This window comes from Anomaloglossus baeobatrachus, chromosome 1 (genome assembly GCF_048569485.1).
Source record: "Anomaloglossus baeobatrachus isolate aAnoBae1 chromosome 1, aAnoBae1.hap1, whole genome shotgun sequence".
Lineage (NCBI taxonomy): Eukaryota > Metazoa > Chordata > Amphibia > Anura > Aromobatidae > Anomaloglossus > Anomaloglossus baeobatrachus.
In genome coordinates, this window is record NC_134353.1 from 895140901 (window position 1) to 895163981 (window position 23081).

The window sequence follows — 23081 nt, forward strand, 5'->3', positions numbered from 1 at the left end:
TCCGCGGCAAATCCACAGCGGAAAAATCCGCAGCATGGACACAGCATTTCCAAAATGCCATTGAAATGGCTTGGAAGTGCCGCTGCTGCAGATTTTCGGGAAATCCGCGGCAAATCCGCGGCAAAATCCGCGCAAAATCCGCAGCGTGGGCACATAGCCTTAAGCTCCCCCACAAGTGACCTCATTTTGGAAGCTACACCACTCAAGCAATTGATCTGGAGGTGTGGTGGCCACCTTGAGCCCTCAGGTACTTTTTGCTTCATAAAATTTTGGAACGTTGAGCCGTAAAGAAACCCACAAAAAATTTTTTTTAGCTCCATAAGATATATTACTTATGAATGTAGCAATATCGGGGTCGGACATATCATTAGTGTAACCTGTGCAGCCACACAGGGGCCCAGGAGGTCAGGGGCCCATTTCTCCCTCCAAACAAGGTGGAATTCTGCATTTTGATGAGCTCTGGGGCTGCAAAGGGCCCATATATTGTTCCTGCACAGGGGCCCTTTTCTGTCTGTGTCCACCGGTGTGGCTGTGCTATACTGCTTAGCTACATGGCAGGGCTTGGGAGGGAAGGAGCGCTATTTGACTCTTAGAGCACAGATTTTCTTAGAATAGTTTCCGGACTCCATATACAGAGCCCTAAATGCCTGAATAGCAGAATCTCCATAAGTGACTTCATTTTGGAAATTACTGCCCTCTGGGAATTAATCTACAGGTGGAGCGACGATATTGACTCTGAGAGTTTTCCAGGAACAAGCAGCAATGGAGTTGCTGAGAGAAAATTGCAAATCTGTCATTGTAGTGCCTGGACACTTTAGTGCACGTACATTGCAGTGCCTGTACATTGTAGTGCCTGGACATTGTAGTGCCTGTACATTGTAGTGCCTGTACATTGTAGTGCCTGGACATTATGCCCAGCTCTTACTTCTGGAAACATGCACCCCATAAATTAAGTAGGCTCCTTTCATCACAATAATGCCAATCATGGGGATGGTAAATGTGGTTTATGCATACTGTGGGAATCAGAAGGGAGGGAGGATTTCGATTTGGGAACAAAGATTTCACTGGATTTTTTTGTGGGGGAGCCATTTTGCATTTCCAAATGCTTTGTATTAGGCCTCAACACACATCCGTAGAAAACGTGCGTGTTTGGTCCGTTTCCGTATATACCGGAGACACGGCCAAACGTGCACCAATGTTATTTAATGTTTGAGGACATATGTGCGTTTTTCATTAAGGTCCGTGTGTCCGTGTGCGTGCTACGTTTGTGTCTCCGTTTTGCACGGATGCATGTCCATTTTCAGCACGCAACACGCAGCACGGACCCAATAAAAGTCAATGGGTCTGTGCGCACGTCCGAGTGACACGGACGCATCTCTGTTTGCTCCCTGTACGTTTTTTGCTTTTTTCATGTGATGTCGGTCTTTTTTCTTTTTCTGTTTCGTTCTCTCCCTCAGTCCGTCGGTCTCTCTCTATGTCTGTCGGTCGGTCTCTCTCTATGTCTGTCGGTCGGTCTCTCTGTCTTATCTGTCCCTCTAGCTGTCTGTCGGTCAGTTCCCCCCTCCTCTCTCATACTTACCGTTCCCCGATCTCCGGCGCGGCGCTGCACGGCTGTTATAATAACTCCGGCGGCATTTACTATTTTGAAAAAGCCGGCCGCTCATTAATCAATCTCGTATTCCCTGCTTTACCCGCCCACAGGCGCCTGTGATTGGTTGCAGTCACACACGCCCACCACGCTGAGTGACAGCTGTCTAACTGCAACCAATCACAGCAGCCGGTGGGCGTGTCTATACTGTGCAGTAAAATAAATAAATAAATAATTTAAAAAACCGGCGTGCGGTCCCCCCCCATTTTAATACCAGCCAGATAAAGCCATACGGCTGAAGGGTGGTATTCTCAGGATGGGGAGACCCACGTTATGGGGAGCCCCCCAGCCTAACAATATCAGTCAGCAGCCGACCAGAATTGCCGCATACATTATATGCGACAGTTCTGGGACTGTACCCGGCTCTTCCCGATTTGCCCTGGTGCGTTGGCAAATCGGGGTAATAAGGAGTTAATGGCAGCCCATAGCTGCCACTAAATCCTAGATTAATCATGTCAGGCGTCTCCCCGAGATACCTTCCATGATAAATCTGTAAATTACAGTTAAAAAACACACACACCTGAACAAACCTTTATTAGAAATAAAAAATACTAACAAAGTCCCTCATCACCAATTTATTAACACCGACAAAGCCCTCCATGTCCGGCGTAATCCACGGACCTCCAGCGTCGCATCCAGCTCTGCTGCATGCAGGTGACAGGAGCTGCAGAATACACCGCCGCTCCTGTCAGCTCCACGCAACAAATGAGGTGAGTAGCACGATCAGCTGCTGTCAGTCAGGTAACTCACGGCCACCGCTGGATCCAGCGGTGGCCGCTATTAACCTCAGTGACAGCTCAGCTGATCGCGATACTCACCTCATTAGCTGTGTGCAGCTGACAGGAGCGGCGGTGTCTTCTGCAGCTCCTGTCACCTCCATGCAGCAGAGCTGGCTGCGATGCTGGAGGTCCGTGGATTACGCCGGACATGGAGGGCTTTGTCGGGGTTAATAAATTGGTGATGAAGGACTTTGTTAGCGTTTTTTATTTCTAATAAAGGATTTTTTCGTGTGTGTGTGTTTATTTACTGTCACTTACAGATTAATCATGGAAGGTATCTCGGGGAGACGCCTGACATGATTAATCTAGGACTTATTGGCAGCTATGGGCTGCCATTAACTCCTTATTACCCCGATTTGCCAACGCACCAGGGCAAATCGGGAAGAGCCGGGTACAGTCCCAGAACTCTCGCATATAATGTATGCGGCAATTCTGGGGGGCTGCTGACTGATATTGTTAGGCTGGGGGGCTCCCCATAACGTGGGTCTCCCCAACCTGAGAATACCAGCCTTCAGCCGTATGGCTTTATCTGGCTGGTATTAAAATGGGGGGGGACCGCACGCCGGTTTTTTTAATTATTTATTTATTTATTTTACTGCACAGTATAGACACGCCCACCGGCGGCTGTGATTGGGTGCAGTGACACAGCTTTCACTGAGCGTGGTGGGCGTGTGTGACTGCAACCAATCACAGGCGCCTGTGGGCGGGTAAAGCAGGGAATACGAGATTGATTAATGAGCGGCCGGCTTTTTCAAAATAGTAAAAGCCGCCGGAGTTATTATAACAGCCATGCAGCGCCGCGCCGGAGATCGGGGAACGGTAAGTATGAGAGAGGGCTGCTCAATTCAGTCACTCAGGGGATTAGCAGTCACCGGTGAGTCGTTCACGGGTGACCGCTAATCAGTACGCGTCACACAGACAGAGCCGCGGCATGACAATGAAGTCGGGTGAAGTTCACCCGAGTTCATTCTCATCGTGCAACTCTGTCTGCTGTCTGCCGACATGTATCAATGACATTGTGCATCACACACACACACGGAACATTTCACACGGACAACACACACACATGTCAGTTATTTCACTCACGCACACACGGACATTCCATATGCACAGACGGCTAGCATACCGGATACACACGCAGGCCACACATCCCATAAAAACGGACCTAAAAAAATGGAAAACGGAACCGAAAAACGGCCCGTTTTACACGGACGTGGTTTTTACGGATGTGTGTTTTAGGCCTCACTCGTATTGTAAAACCCCCATATAATTCCATTGGCAGATGATGGAGATGAGTGGAGATTTTTTGTGTGGATTGAGTTGAAGCTTTTATTGGGAACATTTTACAGTTAGGTCCAGAAATATTTGGACAGTGACACAATTTTCGCGAGTTGGGCGTTGCATGCCACCACATTGGATTTGAAACCTCTACAACAGAATTCAAGTGCTGATTGTAACGTTTAATTTGAAGGTTTGAACAAAAATATCTGATAGAAATTGTAGGAATTGTACACATTTCTTTACAAACACTGCACATTTTAGGAGATCTAAAGTAATTGGACAAATAAACCAAACCCAAACAAAATATTTTTATTTTCAATATTTTGTTGCGAATCCTTTGGAGGCAATCACTGCCTTAAGTCTGGAACCCATGGACATCACCAAACGCTGGGTTTCCTCCTTCTTAATGCTTTGCCAGGCCTTTACAGCCGCAGCCTTCAGGTCTTGCTTGTTTGTGGGTCTTTCCATCTTAAGTCTGGATTTGAGCAAGTGAAATGCATGCTCAATTGGGTTAAGATCTGGTGATTGACTTGGCCATTGCAGAATGTTCCACTTTTTTGCACTCATGAACTCCTGGGTAGCTTTGGCTGTATGCTTTGGGTCATTGTCCATCTGTACGATGAAGCGCCGTCCGATCAACTTTGCGGCATTTGGCTGAATCTGGGCTGAAAGTATATCCCGGTACACTTCAGAATTCATCCGGCTACTCTTGTCTGCTGTTATGTCATCAATAAACACAAGTGACCCAGTGCCATTGAAAGCCATGCATGCCCATGCCATCACGTTGCCTCCACCATGTTTTACAGAGGATGTGGTGTGCCTTGGATCATGTGCCGTTCCCTTTCTTCTCCAAACTTTTTTCTTCCCATCATTCTGGTACAGGTTGATCTTTGTCTCATCTGTCCATAGAATACTTTTCCAGAACTGAGCTGGCTTCATGAGGTGTTTTTCAGCAAATTTAACTCTGGCCTGTCTATTTTTGGAATTGATGAATGGTTTGCATCTAGATGTGAACCCTTTGTATTTACTTTCATGGAGTCTTCTCTTTACTGTTGACTTAGAGATAGATGCACCTACTTCACTGAGAGTGTTCTGGACTTCAGTTGATGTTGCCAACGGGTTCTTCTTCACCAAAGAAAGTATGCGGCGATCATCCACCACTGTTGTCATCCGTGGACGCCCAGGCCTTTTTGAGTTCCCAAGCTCACCAGTCAATTCCTTTTTTCTCAGAATGTACCCGACTGTTGATTTTGCTACTCCAATCATGTCTGCTATCTCTCTGATGGATTTTTTCTTTTTTTTCAGCCTCAGGATGTTCTGCTTCACCTCAATTGAGAGTTCCTTAGACCGCATGTTGTCTGGTCACAGCAACAGCTTCCAAATGCAAAACCACACACCTGTAATCAACCCCAGACCTTTTAACTACTTCATTGTTTACAGGTTAACGAGGGAGATGCCTTCAGAGTTAATTGCAGCCCTTAGAGTCCCTTGTCCAATTACTTTTGGTCCCTTTAAAAAGTGGAGGCTATGCATTACAGAGCTATGATTCCTAAACCCTTTCTCCGATTTGGATGTGAAAACTCTCATATTGCAGCTGGGAGTGTGCACTTTCAGCCCATATTATATATATAATTGTATTTCTGAACATGTTTTTGTAAACAGCTAAAATAACAAAACTTGTGTCACTGTCCAAATATTTCTGGACCTAACTGTACATAACATTTTTGATCACACTTATCCTGCGCTGTACGCCGAGCACTTACATCAGGGTTTCCATCTAAATCTCCCAAAACCATGATTCAGATGACACTGCCGAAGATCCATTCACTAAAAGGAAGCAACAGAATTAAGGGCGCTTTACACGCTACAATATATCTTACGATGTGTCGGCGGGGTCACATCGTAAGTGACGCACATCCGACATTGTAAGTTACATTGTAGCATGTAACAGCTATGTGCGATTGAATCGTAAAACGTTCATCGCATGCACGTCGTTCAATTCCTAAAAATTGAACGTCAGGTTGTTCATCGTACCCGGGGTAGCACACATTGCAGTCCCACAGCTCCCGTCGGCTATGCGTAAGGAAGGAGGTGGGCGGGATGTTTACGTCCCGCTCATCTCCTCCCCTCCGCTTCTATTGGCCGGCTGCCGCGTGACGTCGATGTGAATTGAGAATCCTGGAGAAGAAGATAATTTGTGCGATAAGATAGGACAAGGCTTCTTATTTTCACGTAAACTATATAATGGAGGGGAAGAGGACGACTCTATTAAGGGCAGTCATAGTTGTGCAGAGTTTAGGAGAAGAGGAGATGGAGGCTGAATAATCCTCATCTGGCAGAATATAATCCCGCTCGTCTCTGGTATATTACTGGCGGTGACGCTGTACGGTTGGGTTCAGCACCTCGGACAGCGCAGCACACACTGTGTAATGGCTCTGCTCGCCATCACCCATCAGATGTAGCAGTGCTGAGTTTATCACAGATGTCTTATGGTGTTTGTGTAATAACCTGCAGGTAACGGGATACGCAAGGACTGCACGGAACCACGGGGGTTAATCAATGCAAATTTAATAATGTATTGCACAACACAGGTGGAGGAAAAGTGAGGGAAGGGAGCACAGCAGTAGAGATAATGCAATATACATACAACTACTTTGAATAACTTGTCAAAGATAGGAAGCCTCAGATTGTACTCCCAAAAGCAAAACACAGAAATCCTTATTAAACAAAAAAAGTCCTTGTTATCTTACTCTTATAACACAGTGCAGAGTCTTTTCCTATCTGTCCCTAACTAAAAGTAGTGTGCACACTTAACTGCAGATTTCAGCGTGGGGTACCTCGTCACCGTTGGGGCCCGTATTCCGCCGGCAGACACCTCTAAAGTTCAGTCTTTGTCCCGGATCTGTAACTTGCACGTGCTGCCTGGCTCCTCGCTCTCCACATCCAGCCTCTTTGGATCTGTAATTTGCACGTGCTGTCTGGCCCCTCGCTCCACATCCAGCCTCTTTGGATCTGTGTTTTGGGGGGGACACCACGCAACACTCTAAGGTACTTGGACCTCGGAAAACAGGGCAGATTCAGGCCTTCTATCTTACAGCCCACTTGAGCACACTCCTCTCTGCAAAACACAGCCACAAGTAGACTCCTCCTCCTCCTGTTCCAGACTGAACCAGTCACTCGAGCAGTAGGACTTTTGCCCGCTGTTCTCTGTTTTGACAGCAGGTGGCAGCATAACACAAGGAAGTCCACCAAACAGTCTTTTAACCTATATATATAAATGTTAACAGGTCTTACATTTGTATCATGTTCTGGGATTGTGAGGATCTGAGCTGCCAGTTCTGTTTTTCACACATTTTTAGAGCTAAAGCCAGAAATGGATCCCGGAGCCGGAAGCGGTGTAAGTCCTCCACATATATTTCATTTTCCTGTAGGATCCATTTCTGAGAATTACCTAAAAAAAAAATGGAATCCATCCTGCACCGGCCGCAGAACCTCAGCCACAGGGCCCAGAGGAGAAGTCACCCAGAAGAAAGGACTCAGGCCTCATTCACACAGTGGAAACAGTGTATAAATGAGGATAAGAGTTACATTTGTAGCAAACAGAAGCAGGATTCAACCCTGTCATTGCGTATGGAGGTGACAAAGTAAACTACAGGAAAAACAATCCGCTCTGCTACATCTCTGCGTCATTGTCTGATTATCCTGTATTACCAAGGAAGGAAGGAAGGAACATTCAGTTCAAAAATGGGTGCAAAGCCCCCACAGCAATCACCAAGACCTCTTCTATACATATCCAAAAAATGAGGCAGGAGGACGAGAACAGCTCTGCCATCCTGAGCCAAAATATTACACAGGCTGAATAACATCTGTGTACTCACATCTGACCTTGAAGTGTGGCTCCCAATCTTTGGATTACAAAGATAGATAGATAGATAGATAGATAGATAGATAGATAGAGGGATAGATAGATAGAGGGATAGATAGATAGATAGATAGATAGATAGATAGATAGATAGATAGATAGATAGATGGATAGAGGGATAGATAGATAGAGGGATAGATAGATAGATAGATAGATAGATAGATAGATAGATAGATAGATGGATAGAGGGATAGATAGATAGAGGGATAGATAGATAGATAGATAGATAGATAGATAGATAGATAGATAGATAGATAGATAGATAGATAGATAGAGGGATAGATAGATAGATAGATAGATAGAGGGATAGATAGATAGATAGAGGGATAGATAGATAGAGGGATAGATAGATAGATGGATAGATAGATAGAGGGATAGATAGATGGATAGATAGATAGAGGGATAGATAGATAGATAGATAGATAGATAGATAGATAGATGGATAGAGGGATAGATAGATAGAGGGATAGATAGATAGATAGATAGATAGATAGATAGATAGATAGATGGATAGAGGGATAGATAGATAGAGGGATAGATAGATAGATAGATAGATAGAGGGATAGATAGATAGATAGATAGATAGAGGGATAGATAGATAGAGGGATAGATAGATAGAGGGATAGATAGATAGAGGGATAGATAGATAGATGGATAGATAGATAGAGGGATAGATAGAGAGATAGATAGATAGAGGGATAGATGGATAGAGGGATAGATGGATAGAGGGATAGATAGAGGGATAGATAGAGATAGATAGATAGAGGGATAGATGGATAGAGGGATAGATAGATAGATAGAGGGATAGATAGATAATGGATATTTAAATGGGATAGATAGATAGGATATAGATAAAAAGAGGGATAGATAGATAGGAGATGGATGGATAGATGGATAGATAAATATAAGATAAATAGAGATAGATAGAAGATGGATGGATAGAATATATGGATGTTGGATATATATGTCGCGGGCGGAGGAGGGGACGCTGCGCTCTCCCACTGCTCGGGTCCGGCCGCTGCTGCTGCGGCTGCTGCTGCTCGGTGGTGGCTCAAGCGGTGGGCCGGATCCCGGGGACTCGAGCGGCGTTCCTCGCCCGTGAGTGAAAAGGGGATTTGATTGTGGGGATTTGATATTGTCCATGACGCCACCCACGGTTGTGGTGAGATTGGTGACACCACCGCTGCTCTGGACGGGGATCCCGGGAGCGATGACAGGGAGCAGCCTGGATGTTAGTTCTCCCCTCCGTGGGTAGGGGGGCTGGTTGTCCCGGGGCCCGGTGATGGGGTAGGGATGGATGGCAGGCGGGTTACGGGGCCTGGTGAGGTGCAGGGTCGCGGGGGCAGCGCTGTGCCGTACGGCACGGTGGTACTCACTCAGCCAATGATGTACACAGAGTCTCCGGTAAAACAAACGGCTGGATGGACGGGTCCCACAGACGGCTGCGGTGTTTCTCCTCTCGGCAGGTTGATGGTGACTGCCTTTCCCTGCACCTGTGTAACGTGTACGGTTCCAATGGGTTCCCACCGGTAACCCGCTCCCCAGCTTGGATGGGTGCTGAAGGAGCCCCTTTTGCCCGCAGGCTCTGGCCCTGGGAACTTTAGCCTTGGCGGTGACTGTGTTTCCCTCTCTCGGTTGGACTGTTGCCTTCTGTCGGGACTTGGCTTCTGTAAAACCCACGAGGTTCCCTTCGCTAACGGATTTGGCAAATTCACGGCGACTCCTAGCCTTGCCGGGGTCCGTAAGCCCCTGCCGGATGGTGCTGGCTTCTCTTTGCGTACCGGTCCGGTACCGCCGGGCCACCGCCCGTCCACGGTCCTTACGGCAAGCTCCAATAGGCCACTCCTGCAGACGGTCACCACCGTCTGCCAACCTTGCTGATCTGTCCGGGCCACACACCCGGACCAACTTCTGTCTGCTCAACTGCTACTTCACTCCTCTCACTTTCACTTCAAAACTCTATCTGCCTGCTTTTCCCGCCTCCAGGACTGTGAACTCCTCAGTGGGCGGGACCAACCACCTGGCCCACCCCCTGGTGTGGACATCAGCCCCTGGAGGAAGGCAACAAGGGTTTTAGTCTGACTTTGGTGTGCCTGACCGGGAGTGTGGGGTATGTTGGTGTTGTTCTGGGATGACCTGGCTTGTCCAGGGTGCCACATTCCCCCTTAGTAAAATGCAGACCGTCCGCGGGCTGCCCGTCCATCACCGGTTTTATTTTCACAAACTGAAAAAGATAAACGGTAAACAGGTTACAATTATAATAACATCTTCCCACATCGGGAGGCATGGTTACTTAAATGTAGCTAAACGGTAACGGCTTCCGCTCTCTCCCACCCAAGTAACCTTGTCCTGATGCTGCCCCTAAGCAAACAGGCAGCACCCCTTGACCTCAGTCCAGCACAAGTTACCCGAGCGGATTCTGTCCTTTTCAGGGGACCCACGTCCATGGGGAACCCCTGAAACCCCCGGAGGATCGCCACCGGTTGCGGTAGTGGCGGGCCTGGGCCATCACTTCCCTCCAGGCCCATCCTCCAACTCAGCCTCTCCGGAGGCGGTTACGGTAAAGCCATAAAACACATTTTTATTTACAAACCACAAGTTCGTGGTTGCCCTGCCAGTTCTCGGGCTTGTCCGTAGTAGTTCCTACGCATACATGTAAACAGTCCCCACGGGGACAACAGTGCTTCGTAGCCAACAGGCTACCACAACAAAAACTGTAGGGTCCTACGGAGACTTGCCGTAGGGTCCCAACGGGGACTGGTAGCTGGGTCCCAGGGGCCATCCACAACACCGGGCTCCGGTACAGCTTCCTCCTGCAGCTTTCCCACAGTCCACCATCGAACAGCACGAGTCCCCAACGCCACCCTCACACAGGGGTGACACTGTCCCACAGGACTCCATTTTCAGCTGCCGATGATGCAGGTACGACTGCTCCTCCAACCGGACTCCTTAGCCTTGAGGGCCGTCTGGAACGTCAGCAGAGTCCCAATGGGGACCGACAGCAAGGTAACCGGGAACCGCTACCATGCTTTAACTTTTCTTACTTCAAGGCCGGCCATTTGCAGGGCACTGACCTGCAAAATGCCCCCACTGCCGGCAGTACCTGCAGCGTGCCATCCATGTGTCTCCGAAGGCGCGAATGACGAGCGGGGCCTCACCTTCCGACAGGGACTCCGTATCTTCCCTCGAGCTACTTCCATCTGTCGTCTCCTGTCCCGAGCTGGCGCCCCCTGGGTCTTCTGCACCGGCCGCCACTCCTGTCACGGTCGAGCGGATTGCTGGGGCAGACATCCTCCCTGCGGCCGGCGGGCCGCTGTCAGCTGCCGCGCGGGGAATTACTGCCGCATTCTTGGGGCCCGCTGCTCAGGCGACCGGAGTAGGGGCTGCAGCCATCTCACCTTCCTCTGCCCCCGCGGGCGCCGCCGCTCCATCAGTCGGCGCGGGGCTAGCATCAAACTAGGGAGCCGACATCTTCCATCCCGTTCCCCCTTAGTCTCTTTACGGCTCCTCCTCTCCAGGGCCGGGGTTTTGGCCTTCGCGTCTCCACTGCTCGAGGAGACGCTCAAGCGGGAATTTTTCGCGCCCAAAATGGCGGCTTCTCCAATTTTTCGGCCGGACACCTCCGGCGGTCACAAGGCGCACCTCTACCAGACGGCAGAGCGGTAAGATTCTGTTCGTGACGCCAAGTTATCGAGGGCGGAGGAGGGGACGCTGCGCTCTCCCACTGCTCGGATCCGGCCGCTGCTGCTGCGGCTGCTGCTGCTCGGTGGTGGCTCGAGCGGTGGGCCGGATCCCGGGGACTCGAGCGGCGTTCCTCGCCCGTGAGTGAAAAGGGGATTTGATTGTGGGGATTTGATATTGTCCGTGACGCCACCCACGGTTGTGGTGAGATTGGTGACACCACCGCTGCTCTGGACGGGGATCCTGGGAGGGATGACAGGGAGCAGCCTGGATGTTAGTTCTCCCCTCCGTGGGTAGGGGGGCTGGTTGTCCCGGGGCCCGGTGATGGGGTAGGGATGGATGGCAGGCGGGTTACGGGGCCTGTTGAGGTGCAGGGTCGCGGGGGCAGCGCTGTGCCGTACGGCACGGTGGTACTCACTCAGCCAATGATGTACACAGAGTCTCCGGTAAAACAAACGGCTGGATGGACGGGTCCCACAGACTGCTGCGGTGTTTCTCCTCCCGGCAGGTTGATGGTGACTGCCTTTCCCTGCACCTGTGTAACGTGTACGGTTCCAATGGGTTCCCACCGGTAACCCGCTCCCCAGCTTGGATGGGTGCTGAAGGAGCCCCTTTTGCCTGCAGGCTCTGGCCCTGGGAACTTTAGCCTTGGCGATGACTGTGTTTCCTTCTCTCGGTTGGACTGTTGCCTTCTGTCGGGACTTGGCTGCTGGGAAACCCAGGAGGTTCCCTTCGCTAACGGATTTGGCAAATTCACGGCGACTCCTAGCCTTGCCGGGGTCCGTAAGCCCCTGCCGGCTGGTGCTGGCTTCTCTTTGCGTACCGGTCCGGTACCGCCGGGCCACCGCCCGTCCACGGTCCTTACGGCAAGCTCCAATAGGCCACTCCTGCAGACGGTCACCACCGTCTGCCAACCTTGCTGATCTGTCCGGGCCACACACCCGGACCAACTTCTGTCTGCTCAACTGCTACTTCACTCCTCTCACTTTCACTTCAAAACGCTATCTGCCTGCTTTTCCCGCCTCCAGGACTGTGAACTCCTCGGTGGGCGGAACCAACCGCCTGGCCCACCCCCTGGTGTGGACATCAGCCCCTGGAGGAAGGCAACAAGAGTTTTTGTCTGACTTTGGTGTGCCTGACCGGGAGTGTGGGGTGTGTTGGTGTTGTTCTGTGATGACCTGGCTTGTCCAGGGCGCCACATATAGATTAATGGATAAATGGATGGATAGATAGATAGGAGATTGGTAAGATAGATGAATAGATAGAAAGATGGATAGAATATATGGATGATGGATAGACAGATCATGGATATATAAATGGGATAGAGATGATATATATAAATAAATATATATATATATATATATATATATATATATATATATATATATATATACATATATATATATATATATGCACAGCTATAGATTGCAGACAGGAGGAGTTCCGCACATTTCTAGGATATTCTGAGCAATGATATAGGTTGAATTCCCCAGTAATGACCCATCTGGCGCTCACTGACATTACTGCGGATCAGCCGGCTCAGTATGTTCTTATTATATATGTGGAGCTCTGGGGGATTTACTGTCTGTAAATAATGAACCATATTGGTCACTATTGCTCTGATCACATGCAGGTTTCTTATAGACACTTGGTGTAGCCCCCGGTGGTCCGGTGCTGAGCTGTGGTGGGGGCTGTGCCCCCCACTGATGTCAGAACATAACACAGGGACAATGTGTCTGAGCTGCCAGTGGCCCCGGAGAACCCTCATATGTCGGCTCTTCGCACTATGGACATCACACTACAGGGCGGACACTGCCAGAAGGGGCCCCTGTGCAGGAGCAGTATATGGGCCCTTTGCAGTCCTATAGCTTATAATAATGCACCCCTTTATATGAGTGTGCGCGCAGCTTTGTAGGTGACAGTGGCCCTCTTATCTCTCAGGACCCGTTTGGCTGCACAGGTGTCACCAATGTTATATGCCCTGAAAAGAAAAGGATTAGGAATTAGATGGAAATCGGCGAGTCTGGATGACATTCATCTAAGTGTATGGCTACAAAAATATAGTCTATGAAGAAAAAACAAAAAGCAGCACCAAATGTGCACTACAGCACTAAACATTCCAAACTGTACTTATTTTAAAAATTTTGAGATTTTTGGCAAAAAATTGCAATTTCTTGAGCTGCTTCGCCACGTCACGGCAAATCTCATTAGAGGCAGTCCTACACAAAAATATTTTTATAAAATGTGCCATACGGCCTCACATATGAATAGTAGAACTGCTCTTAGCAGCACTCACCTGGTCTATTTCAATCCCGTACCCATGACTGAGTCATGGCTGTGGGCGGGACAGGTCCAAGCAAATGCTGCATGAAGTAAATAGCCTGTGGACAAAGCCTGATGACTTAATGTGAACAGTCACCAACCGCCAAAATCTAGACAGATGGAATACATCCCAAATTGGGGTGCAAAGCAAGGTGGAGGTCAACCACCGACCAATTCAATGAAGAAAAAACAAAAAGCAGCACCAAATGTGCACTACAGCACTAAACATTCCAAACTGTACTTATTTTAAAAATTTTGAGATTTTTGGCAAAAAATTGCAATTTCTTGAGCTGCTTCGCCACGTCACGGCAAATCCCATTTGAAGCAGTCCTACACTAAAATATTTTTATAAAATGTGCCATACGGCCTCACATATGAATAGTAGAACTGCTCTTAGCAGCACTCACCTGGTCTATTTCAATCCCGTACCCATGACTGAGTCATGGCTGTGGGCGGGACAGGTCCAAGCAAATGCTGCATGAAGTAAATAGCCTGTGGACAAAATTTTTTTTAAAATAAGTACAGTTTGGAATGTTTAGTGCTGTAGTGCACATTTGGTGCTGCTTTTTGTTTTTTCTTCATTGAATTGGTCGGTGGTTGACCTCCACCTTGCTATGCACCCCAATTTGGGATGTATTCCATCTGTCTAGATTTTGGCGGTTGGTGACTGTTCACATTAAGTCATCAGGCTTTGTCCACAGGCTATTTACTTCATGCAGCATTTGCTTGGACCTGTCCCGCCCACAGCCATGACTCAGTCATGGGTACGGGATTGAAATAGACCAGGTGAGTGCTGCTAAGAGCAGTTCTACTATTCATATGTGAGGCCGTATGGCACATTTTATAAAAATATTTTAGTGTAGGACTGCTTCAAATGAGATTTGCCGTGACGTGGCGAAGCAGCTCAAGAAATTGCAATTTTTTGCCAAAAATCTCAAAATTTTTAAAATAAGTACAGTTTGGAATGTTTAGTGCTGTAGTGCACATTTGGTGCTGCTTTTTGTTTTTTCTTCATTGAATTGGTCGGTGGTTGACCTCCACCTTGCTTTGCACCCCAATTTGGGATGTATTCCATCTGTCTAGATTTTGGCGGTTGGTGACTGTTCACATTAAGTCATCAGGCTTTGTCCACAGGCTATTTACTTCATGCAGCATTTGCTTGGACCTGTCCCGCCCACAGCCATGACTCAGTCATGGGTACGGGATTGAAATAGACCAGGTGAGTGCTGCTAAGAGCAGTTCTACTATTCATATGTGAGGCCGTATGGCACATTTTATAAAAATATTTTAGTGTAGGACTGCTTCAAATGAGATTTGCCGTGACGTGGCGAAGCAGCTCAAGAAATTGCAATTTTTTGCCAAAAATCTCAAAATTTTTAAAATAAGTACAGTTTGGAATGTTTAGTGCTGTAGTGCACATTTGGTGCTGCTTTTTGTTTTTTCTTCATTGAATTGGTCGGTGGTTGACCTCCACCTTGCTTTGCACCCCAATTTGGGATGTATTCCATCTGTCTAGATTTTGGCGGTTGGTGACTATTCACATTAAGTCATCAGGCTTTGTCCACAGGCTATTTACTTCATGCAGCATTTGCTTGGACCTGTCCCGCCCACAGCCATGACTCAGTCATGGGTACGAGATTGAAATAGACCAGGTGAGTGCTGCTAAGAGCAGTTCTACTATTCATATGTGAGGCCGTATGGCACATTTTATAAAAATATTTTAGTGTAGGACTGCTTCAAATGAGATTTGCCGTGACGTGGCGAAGCAGCTCAAGAAATTGCAATTTTTTGCCAAAAATCTCAAAATTTTTAAAATAAGTACAGTTTGGAATGTTTAGTGCTGTAGTGCACATTTGGTGCTGCTTTTTGTTTTTTCTTCAAAAATATAGTCTATGCAAGAAATAAGTTTTTGAATAACAAGCCTTAAAGCTTTTGTCTGGTCTTCTTCACTTTATGTGACTGTAGACTTTCTGAGTCCTGACAGTGTGCGCACAACACACTGTCAAGGTTCTCCAGTATTGACTGCAAGTATGCAATTTGCATATGTCTGGCCACATTCAGCTAGACTTGTGCGCATTGGCCGGCAATACAGGAGTATTCGGACAGCATGTGCTGTGCATGCTATAATGATTCAGAAGACTGGACAATCCCTTTAAGATCATACTATAAATAAGCATTTTTCTCTGCCAAGAGGGGAGAAACCAGAGCATATGGATGCTCAGTGCCAGGGGGTGCAAAAAGTGACTAGGTGCCGGTCTTTCCCCAGTTGGAGGACAGCCTTGTGGTGACTCTGCTTGGAGCAGTGGTCCCATGATCAGAGCTTAGGGGCAAAACTTGGATTATCACTTTGAACACTTCAGTTTTCTGGCAATTACATGAAATGACGGAATGCCGAGGGTCTCATGAACATTTAAGTCATTGAAGCAACCACGGAACACATTGTGCTTCAGGCTTTCTAGAGTATGATCCATTTATAGCACTTCACCAGTCAGGCTAGTGGTTTAGATTCTGCTATTTCCTCCAAATCTCCTTAATTGTTTTTCTTTTGGCTGCATTTTTCTTACTTGTAAGAAGTCCATGATTTTTTTAAACGCATTTTTTTAAATAACTGTTTTGGTGCTATATTTTTCCTTATACAGTTAGACCCAGAAATATTTGGACAGTAACACAAATTTTGGCATTTATCTGTTTACCAAAACCTTTTCAATGTGTTTTTAAGTGCATATTCTCAGCTTTAATTTGAGCGTATTCACTTCCTAATTGCAGTAAGGGTTTAGGAGTTACAGCTCTTTAACATGTAACTGCCTTTAAAGGCACCAAAAGTAATTGGAAAATTATCTCAGAAACCCTTTAATGGCTGCATGGGCTATTCCCTAATCCATCATCAATTAAGCAGTTAAAAGGTCTGGAGCTGATTTCTGGTGCGGCATTTCCATTTGGAAGCTATTGTGGTGAACCCACAATATGTGGTCAAAAGGATTCTCAATGGAGGAGAAAAAGGACATCATTGGGCTGAAACTCGAAAGAAGAAATCCATCAGACAGCAGAAATGTTTGGTATATTCTGGAAAAAATGAACACACTGGAGAGCTTGGAAACTCTAAGAGGACTGGATGTCCAAGGAAGACAATAGTGGTGAGTGACCACAGAATCCTTTCCTTAGTGAAGGAAAACCCCTTCACAACATTCACTTAAGTAAAAAAACACTCTCAAGAAAATAGGTGTTTGAGTATCTAAAGGCCCAGTCACACACAACGACTTATCAGCGATCCCAACAACGACACAACCTGATAAGGATCGCTGGTAAGTCGCTGGGAAACCGCTGGTGAGATGTCACACAGTCAGGCCTTACCAACGACACAGTAATGATGAGCGACCTGTATAACGATCTCGGCAGGCATTGGGACCCTGTTAGGAGGTCATTGGTAGGCGTGAAACACAGCGATGCGTCCTGCCCAGCAGGACATCGCCTTTAAAGAAAAAGGTCCGGACCATTTGGCAACGACTAGCGATCTCACAGCAGGGGCCTGATCGCTGGTAGGTGTCACACATAACAAGATCGCTGGCGAGATCGTTACTGCGTCACAGAAACTGTGAATCAGCAACGATCTTGTTAGCGATCTCGTTGTGTGTGACGGGGCCTTAAGTCTACACTAAAGAGAAGCCTTCAAAAGAGCAAATACAACGGGTTCACCACAAGGTGCAAACCATTAATCAGCCTTAAAAACAAAAGGCTAGATTAGACTTTGCCAAATAGCATCTAAAGTAGCTGCCCAGTTCTGAAAATGCATTGTATGAACAGATGAAACTAAGATCAACCTGAACCAGAATGATGAAAAGAAGAAAGTATGGAGAAGGCTTGGAGCGGCTCATGATCCAAAGCACACCACATTCACTGTAACACATGGTGGACGCAGTGTGATGGCCGGGCATGCATGGCCTCCAATGGCCCTAGGTCTCTAGTGTTTATTGATGATGTGACTGAAGACAGAAGCAGCCGGATGAATTTTGAAATGCACATGGCGAGACTTTCTGCTTAGATTTCACCAAATGCAGAAAGGTTGATTGGACGGCGCTTCACAGAACAGATGGACAATGACCCAAAACATACTGCAAAAGCAACACAGTAGTTTTTTAAGACAAAGAAGTGGAATATTCTTCAGTGGCCGAGTCAATCACCAGATCTGAACCCCATCGAGCTACATTTCACATGATTAAGATGTAAGGCAGAAAGACCAACAAACAAGCAACAACTGATGTTCAGCTGCAGTGAGGAGGCTTTGTAAAAAAATGGTTGCAATCCCTAAACATTTCACAGGATATTTTTATTCAACCCCTTTAATTAAACCTGAAAGTCTCCACTTCAATTACATCTCAATTATTTCATTTAAAATAAAAAAAATATTGGCTTGCAGAGCTGAAATCACGAAGATTCAGTCACTGTCCCAATATTTCTGGACCTGACTGTACATAACTGCATTTTTTCTTATAGAGAACCCTATAACAAAATGCATAAAAACACTACATCTAGAGCATGGCAAACTCAATAATAAAATGCATAAAAACACGACATCTAGAGCATGGCAAACTCTATAATAACATGCATAAAAACACTACATCTAGAGCATGGCAAACTCTATAATAACATGCATAAAAACACTACATCTAGAGCATGGCAAATTCTATAATAAAATGCATAAAAACACTACATCTAGAGCATGGCAAACTCTATAATAAAATGCATAAAAACACTACATCTAGAGCATGGCAAACTCTATAATAACATGCATAAAAACACTACATCTAGAGCATGGCAAATTCTATAATAAAATGCATAAAAACACTACATCTAGAGCATGGCAAACTCTATAATAAAATGCATAAAAACACTACATCTAGAGCATGGCAAACTCTATAATAAAATGCATAAAAACACTACATCTAGAGCATGGCAAACTCTATAATAACATGGATAAAAACACTACATCTAGAGCATGGCAAACTATAATAATATGCATAAAAACACTACATCTACAGCATGGCATTTCTGGAAAAAAAGACCCTCTCCAATAATGTGCTTTTATTGCCTCACAACTATGATCTGGGTCAAAATAGGCCAGAAAAATGAAAGAAACAATTCATTTTTGGAAACATGCGTGAAACCAACCTATAATAGATGGTTCATTTAAGAAATTACAGCTCAGAATTCTTTGTAAATTCCCATCATGATCCCGGAGGAGGATGGTAAACTCTCTCCGGTTCCACTGTGCTGCCGAAGACTCGTTATTATTCCATAAATTGTGCAAAAGAATTTTATTATCATGGTGGTATAATGGATTCGAGCTTGTTACTTCCCATTTCTGATTTTACGTCTCTTGCGGGGGACACGGCGCTTTATTATTGAAGAAGAATTGGAGAGACTGGTGATTACTTCACAGAATAAACACAGAGAATTATCCGCATCTCCCAGGGCAGAAAGGAAAAACAGCTCAGATTATGACAGATAATCGCTTCCAATTAGGGATATATCATTCTCCGTGCTGCTGCCGCAGCCCCCCTGTGAGTGAATCAGCCGACACCAGTGATCTTTTGCTCCTATCTCAGACGTCACTACAAAGCTGCGCGTCTGCCGTCATTTCATTAAAGGAGCCTTGAGTCCAATGGAAAAGGATGAATGCAAGAAAAGAACCTTAAAGGGAACCTGTCCGGCTCCCTCTGCTCTCCAACCCAGCAGCATTGATCCCTGTATGCCCAAATTCCCTCCCTAACCAGCCCTGTGTAACGCTATTCACTAATATGAATGTTTAAAAAAAAAAAACAACTACTTATAAGCCTTGCTATGCTAATTATGACCTTGACTAGTCGCAGGGTCGTTATTTCTCCAGATTAGTCAGCCCTTTTTATGTGATATTATGTGGGTGGAATAGCATAGTTTCCATGAGCTAGTGTCACCGCCACCTCATCGAAATTTGTGCATTTGTGCATGTGCACGGCTCATTCTGGCCACGTCGGTGCACCTCAGAAGCAGGGTGGACGCTTCTCGGCTATTTTAGGCGCACTGTGCATGATCCGAAGTTCAGAAGACGTGTACATGAGCCGTTCTATTGTCTATAAATGGCAAAACATTAAAAAGACAGATGTGGTAACGCTAAAATCGTACTGACACAAAGAATAAAGCTGCCTTATCACTTATATCACACGGAGAACAGCGTAAACAATAAATACAATAAATAAAAATAATTCTTGACCTGCTGTTCATTTATTCATTCTTACTCGCAAATGTCTCAGTAAAGCTCGGATCACATTTATCCTGCGCTCCACGCTGAGCGCTTATACTCGGGTTTACGTGTCAATCTTTGACTAACATCATTCAAACACAACCCCTGAAGGAAGATGGTAAATGAATTCAGTCTCTACTATGATCCAACAGTGTCCATCTTTTCAGTGCTGTATAAAAGCGCCGTCGGCCAGTTTTGTGCACTTCTGAAAAGGACATCACTGAACTGAGATCAAAGTCTAGAGCAGTGATGGCGAACCTATGGCACGCGTGCCACCAGGGGCACGCTGAGCCCATTCTGCTGGCACGCGTGCTGTCGCCCGATTCTGCAGCTTTGATCTGCTAGTGCAGTGGCGCCGGCAGATCAAATCTGTGTTGGAGCGTAGGAGACATTTCTCCTCCGCTCTGACATTCCTCCTCTCCCAGGCTGCAGGTGTGTTGCCTAGGAGACGGAGGAGTGGCGCCGGCGCCGTCTGCTGGCCGCGTGGGAACTGAGGACCCAGCAGCGCGCAGCGGGGGAGCGTGTGCAGGTAAGTTGTGTGTTGCTTTTTTTTTTTTATAACTCATGTGCGGCTGTGCCAAGGTGGGGATGGGGGGGCAGCGCCAGCATGGGGTAGGGGGAATGCACATGGCATCGTGGGGTGGGGGGAATGCACATGGCAGCGTGGGGTGGGGGGAATGCACATGGCAGCGTGGGGTGGGGGTGGGGGTGAACGCACATGCCAGCGTGGGGTGGGGGGAATGCACATGGCAGCGTGGGGTGGGGGTGAACGCACATGGCAGCATGGGGTGGGGGGGAACGCACTTGGCAGCGTGGGGTGGCGGTGGGGGAACGCACATGCCAGCTTGGGGTGGGGGAGGGGGAACACACATGCCAGCATGGGGTGGGAGAGGGGGAACGCACATGCCAGCATGGGGTGGGGGAGGGGGAACATGCCAGAATGGGTAACATTTACCAGGATGGAGGACATTTACCAGGATGGGGCCGTGATAGGGACAAATATACCAGAATGTAGGAAATATATATCAGGATGGGGGACATGTTTACCAGGAAGTGGCGAAGGAAGGGGACAGAACTACACAATGATGGGGAGGGGAGCCACTCGTACGTCTTTATGGGATTTCAAGATGTTCAGACTTTGAAATGTAGATGTGGATTACAGGGTGACATCTGATTGCATTCCATGCTAAAATCTCTGTCTAATATGCTGCAATTTTTTCCAGAAAGATCAATCCAACTGCTGTGTCTGGAAAGGGCAGGGGCTCAGCTTCAATGTGTGGTAAGCATGAGCGTGATGCCCCCTCCTGAAGAGAAGACGGCAAAGGTAAGGTTACAATTAATTATTTACATAATAGGATTGGTTGGCACTTCGGAAAAAAACTTGGGTTTAGGGCTACAGTTTGGGCGCTCGGCCTGTAAAAGGTTCGCCATGACTGGTCTAGAGTAACTCTGCTGCCTCATTATTCTATGTGTGCACTTTGGCTTTTTTGTGACCACAGAGATGCAGCATTTTTGTGCGTTTTTGGCCGCAAAAAACACACAAAAACACAGCTGCAGTAAAAACGCATCCAAAAAACGCATGCGTTTTTGCTCATTTTTGTCTGTTTTTTGCAGCGTTTTGCTGCGTTTTTGTTGCTGTGTTTTTTCAAATGCATTGCATGGGTGAAAAATGCTCTCAAAAACGCAAAGAAATTGACATGTTGCATCTTTCTAGTCACCACAAAAACGCACCTAAAACAAAACTGCACTGTGAGGATTGCTGGGGAAGCAATGTCATGCAGTTTTTAGACCAAAAATGCACCCAAAAAACGCAGCGTGCGTAAATAGCCTAATAGTGAATCAATACTCAACGGTGTCATCTGAATCACGTCATTTGGACATTTAGCTGGAAACCCCAATGTAAATGCTCAGTGTAGAGCACAGGATAAATGAGATCCAAAATGTTATGGAAAATGTTCCCAATCAAACCTTCAACTCAATCCACAACAAACTATAATATACTAACTATACTATGAAAATATACATGAGGTATTGATCTATATTTTGGCCAAAATAGACAAGTTTGCAACCTAACGTCAAGTATCTTCCCCATCCTTCGAGTTCCTACACTAAAATTACTTAAAAAATGGCTCACATAGGACAGAAACTCAAGAAAACGTCACAGAAAAAGAAGCAGCTATTACCAACACAAGACCCGATTAACAATGCTTCTATTTATGCGATGGTTTTTCGAGTTTATGTCCTATGTGAGTCATTTTTTTATTCAGTTTAGTGTAGGAACTCATAAGTATGGGGACCCTTGACATTGGGTTGCGAGCTTGCATATTTTGGTCAAAATATGGATCAGCTCTTTATTGCAAAAAAAAACCCTTTTTTCAAAAAAGGCTATGGCCAGAGACTAGGCAAGTCCACCTCTGCTTCTGGTGGGCTTCTGCCGCCGATGGTAAAGGGGATTGACAGGTCTCTCATGGTGTCCTGTCAATCACCTGGAGAGGACCTACTTGTTTGTAGGATTTTCTAAGCTAAATTACTCGTCTGTATAGTACGCGAAAATACTATGTAGTTCAGAAAAGATTTATGACATTGGGCCATAGTGTCTGTGAACATCAAGGCCTCTGATATCATCCAGAGCAGCAGAAGACCGTCGTGACCTGATATTACATTCCCTGCCCCCTCCAGGCCGCTGCATATTCATCTATCGTTTAATTCCAAGACTCTGTACGTCCTGTTCACCGTGTTCGAGGGGCTCGGAGTAATCGCGCTGCCTGTACTGTACCACGGCCGCGTCATGTATTTAAATTGAACATATAATCCTCAGGCCCCCCCTCTCCCATCTCATTATTAAACCATTGTTGTAGTGTTCATAGCAGGATGTGATCTCTACCATCAGCCCGGGCTTATACTGAAAGAAAGGACTTCAGCATCTCACAGCTGCGGTAATGAAATCCTCGGCTGAGGAGCTTGTCTTACTGACATGACGGGGTTAAACAAATTGGTTCAGTCCCGGAAAATCAAATGGAAATTAGATTCCTTTCCACACCTCAATAATGGACTGAAGGCTCCTCTCTGATGAAACCTCATCCTCCCTAACATAATGACCATAGCCCCGTGTAAGCGCAGAAATCCGGGTTATGTTTCCCACATTCCAAATCTCCTCGTATAAATGCCAGT

General features: G+C 46.6%; 1 protein-coding gene across 1 annotated transcript in view; it reads right to left on the reverse strand.

Annotated features, from left to right (window-relative positions):
* Window positions 1–19176, reverse strand: part of PHF24 (PHD finger protein 24) — a 261283-nt gene extending 242107 nt beyond the window's left edge. The window contains exon 1 of the mRNA XM_075326812.1: window positions 18800–19176. The gene's annotated coding sequence lies outside the window, so the exon portion shown is untranslated. The remainder of the gene's footprint in view (window positions 1–18799) is intronic.
* Between the last annotated feature and the right edge of the window lie 3905 nt (window positions 19177–23081).